A 9,617-nucleotide genomic window follows, 5' to 3' on the forward strand; every position below is an offset into this window, starting at 1 on the left:
AAACACATTTAGATCAACTTTTCATCTAGATCAATTATAATTTCTGATAGTCATTTCTTACGTTAAACAGACCCCACAGTAAACGTAAAAAACAAGAATATGTTCTCAAAAATCTCTTTTTTGGGTTTGTTGTACCTCATATTTTTTTATTTTTCCATTTGGAATGTTGTGCTTTTTTACCTTTTACATTTAACCTTTTTCTTGACTTTACAGTGTATCTATGAGGGATTTTTTTTAACATACATGTAGTTTTTTTTTTACTTTATGTAGTATTTTTATATTGTGTTTGACTTTACATAATATTCTTAATTTTATTTTTACATTTACATTGTATATATAATATTTTTAAAACGTTTTAGTTACTTTGTAGCTATTTTTTTCTTCAACCTTTAACTTTAATACTTTTTTAATTTTACATATAGTATCTTTAAGGGTTTTCTATTTATATTTTACTTCTTGCTAAGGTTTTTTTCTTTTCACTTGGTATTTTTAAGTTTTTTGTGCTTTGGTTTCAAGTAACTAAAGCCGGAAATCTATTAAAAAATTAACAAATTAATCTCAAACTGTAAAAAATTAATCGCTACAATTTTTTTTTTTTAGTCTCAGTATTTGCTGACCACTAATTACCTGCAAATAATCCTAATAAGAAATCACAAACAAAACTCTACATTTAGAAACATTTATTTTGAATTAATTTTGTCAATCAATTACAAAAAAAAATCTGATTTTACTTCTGTGTTGTGATTAATCACGATTAATCGCAGTGTTTTACCAGGTAACATGTATATGTGTAATATAACACCGGATCAAATAATCTGCTTTTTGTGAAAAAGGATCTAAACCACAAAGATAGCAAAAGTAAAGTACTAAAAACTGATTGAATATTTATTTCTTTTGTAAGTGACCGTGGTATAAGCGGAATAATTAATTATTAATGAATTAATGATTAATTCTGTTTGATCAATCGCGTGCGTTAACGCGTTAACGTTCACAACCCTACAAGAAACATCTGCCTGACTTAGGGTGTGTGAGAAATCATCGGATCCAGATCAAGTCCTGATCCTTGGTCTGTATTCAGACTGCCATGTCCTTTCCTGTTTGAACCAAAGCTTGTAAACAAAACCATGTGACCAAAGATCTCTTCAGCCATTGGCCAGGAATCATGAGGGCGGGGCAAAGCAAAAATAAGGGAAGTCTTGTGTTTTTCAAACCTTTTTGGGATAGTTCGCGGATTCAAACTTCATATTTTGCTGATCAGTTTTGAACGTCTGTATCAGCATCAGTTTCTACTGCTGCTTTGGGGCGATAGAGTCATGCAGGACGGTTACCGAGGAGACGGCGGATAAGACGGGACGCTGATAAGTGTTTATAACGCATAGCTAGTCAGGAAAACGGTGAGGGAGCGATGTGTATCACATTAAAAGTTAAGCTTTCACTCATCCAACCACATTTCAGTGAGATGCTACATCACATGACCTCCAGCTGAGGCTGTTTTGTTGTTCCACTCCGAGCATGGAGTCTATTCAGACAGAGGAATCTCTGAGGAAACTGTAGCTCAGTCCGATTGGAAACGGGCTGAGACCGCCTCTAAAGACGGGTCAGAGAGCGGTTCCTGGTTCACAAACCAAGAGTCTAAATAAACTCTTAGGAATCAAGAACGTTTTATCTGAATTATTACAGAATCTTCTAGACTGTATGATCTAAAAAGTCCTTGAAGTTGATTATGGTGTAGAAATAAGGATGCTGTGGCTCTTAAAGTATGATATGATGGGGCAGAAATGTGCTTATTTTTTTGAGTAAAACAGTTATTTTTGACAAAATATTTCCAATTAGCAGAGCATTTGACCTAAATACAAGTGTTTATATTTTCAAGGCTATATCATGTCTTATTTAAAAAGCAAGACTTCACGATTAACCTTTTAATCACTGCTCATTTTGATTATATTAAATTGTAATTGTATTTTAATTCTATTATTATTGTTTTAACTGTATTTTCTTGTGTTGATCCCTAATCTCATGGGATTTCCTGCTAAAATACAGATTCAATAAAACATAAAATCACTTTTCGTAGGAAATCCTACCAAGACAAATTCAGAGTATAAAATGCAGATTTTATCTCTTATTTCTTAGCAGGTCAAACTAACCCACCAAAACATTTAAAAAGTTCAAAAAAAGAAAAAAATGTTTAAAAGAGAATTTTCCAAAAAGTTAAGAAAAACATTTACTTTGGGAAAAATATTTAGTCACAACTAAGATTGTTTTGATTCTGAATAACTTTCTAAGTAAATTATTTTTCTTGCGAGACTTTCTTGAAACAAACATTTTTACTGTGTTTTTGCTGTGAATTATTCTATTTTTGGGTTGTATGTTTTGTGTGTAACCAGTTTGGGGTCATAGGTGAGAATAGAGTGATAAATATCCCACCAGATCTGTAAAAATGTTATTAGATCATGTTCTGGTTCTGTTGTTTCGTCACATTTCCTGTAAATGTTTCGTCTTTATCATCGTGTTCCTCTTTAAACGACACATCTCTGCTTTTGGATGAACTCTTCATTAAAGATTTAAAATCCATGAATAAAACAGCCTTAATTCGGATTTGATCACTTTGGATCAGCGTCTGTGGCGATGCGTTCGCCCACAGGCCGCCATCGACTGCCCCGCGCTCACAGTGACAGGCAGTATTAAAAAGCCAGTAGGTGGTCCTTCACTGTCACTGGGCAGAAGCCCCTCGTCACAGCACATTAATTACAAACGCTCAGCAGCTTAAGGAAGCTTTGTTTTAGCCATGCATGATACAACTGTAGGATTTGGGGGTCATTTATGTAAACGGGTTGATTCAAGTGCTGCATAAATGTTGTAAAGGAAGGAAACCGACGCCATTATCATGCTGGGTTTGACTGAAATTAAGCAACAATTTATAAAGTTTTCCTTTACTTACCTGAATATTTTGGGTTTTTTTTACTGCTGCTGATTTAACATTGAAGTCTCTTTTATCTGTGATTTTGTCAAACACACTAGTTGATTACAATGATTTTAAAATGACATTAAACCTCCATTAATATTGTTTTTATTTGAAGGTTTCAAAAAGGTTTTAGCTTTGAAATATTCAGGTTTAAAACAAACTTAACATGACTTATAATTGTGATTCCCCTTGGAATTACTCTTTGGAATTTTGAATTTAATTTAGTGGACCTTCATTTGTTTTTTTTTCATATTATTTTGACTTTGGTTTTTACACAATTTTATTTTGTCTCTACATGTTAGATCTTTGTATTAAAACTGTTTAATCTCAATTTTTATGGTTTTTCCACAAAAAAAACCCACAAATGTCCTTCTTGGAAATGAGTTTTTTTGTGGAATTATTGTGTAATATAATAATTTTAAAAAATGAAGCTGGGTTTGTGCTGAAAAACATCCACCACTGCCACAAAAACCCTTTTAAAGTCTCATTCCGATGATCAGTTTTCAAAGCATTTCCAGTGGTCTTTAAATTATGATGTTTTTAGCCAATTTTTAAAAAAGTGTTGTTTTCTGCACTGATTTCCCATCATGCTTTTGTTTACACAAAGCTTACAGCCCCTCACAACTTTAGCGATGCAGCAAAATATGAGCAGTTTTGATCCAGATTCCAGCTCTGATCAGGATAACAAAGACGTTCATGGATCTATTTATCTCCAAGTGGATGCATCAGGATTGGGCGGAGCAGAAAAGGGGGCGGTCCTCCGGTTGTAGCTTGTGTGTTACTACAAGATTTTTTAAATGGCATTTTTTCAGAAAAAATCCACTTTTTTCAAAATGGCAGCTTTTCTGTTGGTTTTATCTCCATAGCAACTATTTTATTTTTTGGCCGTCTGGGGGTGACGAACATGTCTATGTCATTTTTATAAGAATCTACAAAAGTAAATATTTAGTTTTCCTTAGCAACAAAGGTTTTTCATTAACCAGGCCCACATTCCATATATGTTTATATTATATGACATATCGTTTTGTTCAGCATTTGCCAATAATTCATGCACCAGATTTTCACAATATTCTGGTAAAAATTATACGAGCAATAAAGGAAACGTCAATTTTGTAAGCTAGCTAACCACGCTAATGTTGAAAACCTACAAGCCTTAAACCAATTTAGTCGTTTCTCAATGATGCTCGAGGAGTTAGGAGGCGATAGATCGAAATCCCTGGAAGGAGTTTGAATTTGCTGATGGTACTAAAAGGGGAGGGGGGGGGGAATCCAAGATGGCTGCCTCTTCTCGAGGTTAAAGCTCAAAAAAACTTTGATTGTGGTTGTAGACTTTAGCTGGTTTTGGATGTACGACATTTTGTGAAGTTTCCCAAGTTGTGCAAAAATTGCCAAATTTCACACTTTGCCAAAAAAATGGCCGCCGAGCCTTAGTTCCTGTGGCCATCCCATAATAATTTAATAAACGTCTGGATTTAGAAGTTTGTTGTGGTTCTATAAGCTGATCTTGAAATATCTCTTTGAGCTCCTGAGAGATTTTGACCTCGTTCATTCTTTTACGTTTGCGCGCTGTGATGTCATCCTTTTATTTTGAATTATTTGTTTAAGGGGGGAGGGGTCCAACAGGTGCCAGGTGTGTGCAGAGTTTGGTGGAGTTTTGGTCTTTCAGTCCCGGACAGAATTATTAGAGCAGACCGTGAAGGAGTTGATAGAGAACGTCAGACCTTAAGCTCCGTTTACATCCCAGAGTGAGCATCTGTCCTTTCCAGAGAGGTGCGAGCAGTGGGCGCGCACGTGCGGGTGCACGTACAGTATGTTGGTGTTCTGACCCAGTCTTGAACTCTGATGCCTCTGCGACCGACACGTATCGTTTTCCCGCCGCCCTCCCTGCTGTCTGGCCTAACGCACAGAGGCGTGAAACACCTCGTAATGCTCAATCACAGCGGGGCGCGGCGTGCTGGGAGTCATCCCGAGTGACAGAGCGGGACCAGGGAGGAGCGAAATGCCACGCTGGCCTTAGGGGGAAGGAGGTGGAGGGGGTAATGGCGAGGGGTGGGGTTAACCGGCAGGATGAAGATGGCTTCTGTTCAGATCATTTTATCAGCCTTTCCGCCAAAAGAGATCAATCTTTGCTCAAACGTTTTGGGTCCGTTTAGCCCCGAGTCCTCCTGCTACTCGCCATCCAGCTGTGGCGCCGTTTGCTTCATCTCCATCTTCTCCAACTGGAGACACATGTTTCTTGATGTGCGTCCTGAAGATTCTCATGGGGATGAATGGAGCCACATCAGAGACACTTCCCCTGGTCTCCTGGGATTGTTGGGGTTGCTTGATGTCTTCTGTATTTTGAAAAGAACCTCGAGAAAACTTCTGATGTGGACCAGAACTTCATAGCAAAACATTTGAATTCACTTGAGATGGGAGGGAATTCTGCAATCAGAATTTGTCCCCGTTCTGGTCACTCTGGAACAAACAGAACACAGAATCTGATCCCACAAGAGTTTAGTGCCACTGAAGTCCATCCCAAAGGAGCCCATTCTGTATGGGTCCATGCCACTGGGGTCCAATCCACAGGGGTCAATGCCCTGAGGTCCATGCCACTAGGGTCCAATCCACAGGGGTCAATGCCCTGAGGTCCATGCAACTAGGGTCCCCCTGGGGGGTCACTCTATAGGGGTCTATTCTACAGAGGTCCATGTGACTGGGGTCCACTCTACAGAGGTTTTACTCTATAGGGGTTCATGCCTCTAGGGCCCATTCTACAGAGGTCCATCCCACTGGGGTCCTGTCCACAGAGGGTCATACCATTAGGGTCCATTCTACAGGGGTCAATGCCACTGGGGTCCATGCGACTATGGTCCACTCTACACGGGTTCATTCTACAGTGGTCTATTCTATAAGGGTCTACTCTACAGAGGTCCATTCTGAAGAGGTCCATGTGACTGGGGTCTATTCTACAGAGGTCCATCCCTCTGGGGTCCTGTCCACAGAGGGTCATACCATTAGGGTTCATTCTACAGGGGTCAGTGCCACTGGGGTCCATGCGACTAGGGTTCACTCTACAGGGGTCTATTCTATAGAGGTCCATGCCACTAGGGTCCATCCCACTAGGGCGGGGGTTTTAAACTCAATTGCACAAGGGGCCAAATTCCAAAACCCACCTTAGGTCCAAACAGCACAAACATGTATTAATTACTCTAAAACGAAATTTTTAAAACTTTAAAACCGTAACTTTTTAACATAATTATGAATTGTTAAGAAATAATAATGCTATTGTGAATGCTGGAAGCTGAATAGTTGCTGATAGTTGCTGATGGTTGAAGACACTAAAATCCATAGCTGAAAATGCTGAAGCAAAAAGCTGAATAGCCATCAGAGTATTGGCTAAATGCCAAATTAGTCTAAAAAACTACAAAAAAACTAAGTTAGTCAAAAAAGATAGCATGTAGCTAAAAAAATAGCAAAACTTCAAAATAGCCTAAAAAACTGAAAAAAGTCTAAATTAGCCAAAACAGCTAGCATGTAGCTGAAATATTAGCTAAATATGAAATGAATTTGATAAACAAAGTTTAACAAAATTATGAATAGTAAAAAGGCAGGAATATTAATTCAGAATTAATCAATTTAAACCTTAAATAACTTTCAATATTTGACTCTCCATAAAATGTATTTTGTCAAAATTATACAAGTTAAAAATGAGCTCTAGATAATAATTAATAACATTAAAATAAAATGATCTGGAGGGCCGGATAGAAGGCCGGATCCGGCCCCCGGGCCTAGACTTTGACACAGGCTCTAGGGTCTTTTCTTCAGGGCTCCATTCTATGGGGGTCTAATCTACTGGGTCCCATTCCTCAGGGCTCCATTCTACAGGAGTTCTTCCTGCCATGATTGAAAGGATCACTGAACGTTTTTTGGCATCTCTGGAGAAGACGTTTCAAATCTGTCATCATCACACATACTCAGCTGCTCGTTCCCGAAATGCAAATGTGACACCATTTAAAGGAGAAATAAACAGCTTTTCTAGCATTTCAGAATAAGAGAACTGTAGCAAAAATACTATAATCCACCAAAAACACTTTCTTTTAGTTTAACTGTTGAGAAGAACATCTCCTTCACAGAGACTTTGTGGTGGCAGGAATCGACTGATCATTTTCCTAACACTAAGGCAGAGAGACGATCCTGACGGTCCAACCTCCAGCTGATCTGAACGTCCGTGAGGTCTGATTATAACTCCGGCGGCAAAACTGTAGGAAGTGAAGGAGGGACGGAGGGACGGACGCTAGAAGATTCACGGAGACGGAAGTAACACTCGTGAGGCTGAAGGTGTGAAGGTCTCGTGATCATGGTTGAAGCTTTTGGACCAAACATTCCTCGTCTGGAGTCGGGCACTTCTCCTTCACACAAGAATAAAGTCGGGAATAACAGAACATCTGATTAGAGCAAATCCTCATTATGGGATGTACCTGAAAATACATTCATTTGACTCACTATCACCTTTCTACCTGTAAAAACCTGACTAGTGATCATGTGAGGCGTTTTACACGTCTGTACGTGTCAGACACTGACACCGTCTCTGAAGGGTTTTATGGTTTTATCCAAGTCAGCACAATTTCTGATGAAATGTAAACACGAGGAGGAACTTGCCGCCACTCCTCGCTTGCCCTTGTCCGTGCCCTGTGGACCGGTGCCCAGGACCCGGGCCCGTCCCAGGCCAAGTTGCTCAATGGTCCAGTTAATCATATGCAGTGACATGAGGACACGCTCGCTGGTCCATGCCAGTTCATGCCTCCGTCACCGTGGGGTGTCAAGGCCAGAGCTGCAGCCGTCGCGTGGCCCGACCGCGCGGCTTGGCATCGGAGAGCTTGGCTCGGATCTGGAGACGAGTGGACCCCTCACCACCCCCTCCCCACGCCCCGTTTCCTGCTGCGAGGCCACGGACGCCGCTGTCCGTGTGGACACAAACCGGACACTACAGAAGTCCGAAGGGTCGAGCCGACGTGATGAGCAGCAGCATCACGGTCCTCTGACGTCTCAGGGAAAAGAAAAAGAATCACAAAAATATCAGTGTATTTGAAACAACTGTTTATTTTTAGAGATAACTTTTAATGAATCTATTGAAATAATAAAGACTATTATTTGAAGAGATAAGTTGGAAATTAAATAAAAAGATTTTCTTTTTTATATTTTCAATTTCAACAAAATAATTAGGAAAATGACATCACTGACCACTGCTTTTTGAGTCATCTTAGTGCGACACGTTAATCACAAAATATTCAACTTTTCTCATTTATTTGGTTTAAAAAAAACGTGTTTTTCTTAACTGTTTATTATTTCTGCTCATCAATGTGTCCAGTTCAGAATTGGTTCATTTCAGGATCTGAAACCTGCAGCTCCAGAGCCTCATGTGGCTCTTTACGCCTTCTTTAAGACTCTGTGGGTAAAGAAAACCTTTTTTTATTTGTAATTGTAAAGCAAAAAGTGAATAAATAGAATATTAAAATACTGAAACTTGAACTTCATTCAACTCATTCACAAGCAGCAAATCAGAAGCCAAACTAAAACATTCTGACAGATTTTTGTGCAGAAAATCAATTAAAGGTCAATAAATAAAACCAGAATTAAAGCAGATTTTAAGAAATGTTTAAATGTGGTTTCTGGTTTGAAACATGTTGCTAAATTAGCTCTAATTTAATTTTTGTGAGACAGATTGATAATTTCTCTCTGAAATTAAACCACAAACAGTAAAATAAACTCTTATTTCTGACATTACACTACGACGACATTTGCTGCACCGAGATGATCCTACGTGGTTCAGGGTGTCTTTTATTTTGAAAGGAAGTCATTTAAGATTAAAGACAAAAACAAAAATACAAATCAGTCTCTTTTTTCTAAAGGGTGAAGAAAGACTTTGTGGCTTCTATTAGGAGTTTGTCTGTGAGAAATGAACCCAAATGCTGGAAGTGTAGAAGCAACCAAATAAACGAGAAAAAACATATGTATCAAAGTTTCTTAAGGGTCAATTATTTTATTTTTAAAGTCGGTAATTGTTTATTTCCTTCTTTGAGATTCATTTTTGTTACATTTATTAGCATATAAATAATTCTTTAATTAAATTCCTTCTTTTGTTGTTTCATTTGTTCCGCTTTAAAACCATTTATAACTCGTTTCCAGACGGGGAAACGCAGAACCAGACCATAATGCTTCCACCCCCATGCTTCAAATGTTCCCTTGGCTTAACTTCTGCTGTTAATTTATTCAAAAAGGCTTTATTGTTCTCTGTGTCTGGTCTCTACTTGAAATAAGTGCAAAAGAAGAAGCCTTTTAATAGAAAACTTAAAGATTAAATGCAGAAACTGAGTTAAAACTTCACAATAAAAAAGGAAAATGACAAAAAAAACCTGAAAGATTTGAGGCCAACTGATAGAAGAGAAGCTGAGTAGCATTAAAAGAAAAGTTGTGAACGGACTTTAAATAAAAACGTAGTTTATAAAACAACAAGAGGAAAATAAGTTCATTATAATAAAGAATAAACAAAAAATGACCAGAGAAAACTCAGATTTACAGCATTTTTAATCAACCAAATTATTTACCCGTATTTATTTTTTGGAAACATTGAGAAAAAATTGTTTTGAATTTTGATGAAATGAGTTTTTTAATC

At 38.1% G+C, this 9,617-nt stretch overlaps 1 long non-coding RNA gene across 4 annotated transcripts in view; it reads left to right on the forward strand.

Annotated features, from left to right (window-relative positions):
* The window catches only part of LOC118599387, a 22,856-nt gene that overhangs the window by 1,381 nt on the left and 11,858 nt on the right, over positions 1-9,617 (forward strand). The gene's annotated exons all lie outside the window — the stretch shown is intronic.

Source organism: Oryzias melastigma, linkage group LG11, assembly GCF_002922805.2.
Source record: "Oryzias melastigma strain HK-1 linkage group LG11, ASM292280v2, whole genome shotgun sequence".
Classification (NCBI taxonomy): domain Eukaryota; kingdom Metazoa; phylum Chordata; class Actinopteri; order Beloniformes; family Adrianichthyidae; genus Oryzias; species Oryzias melastigma.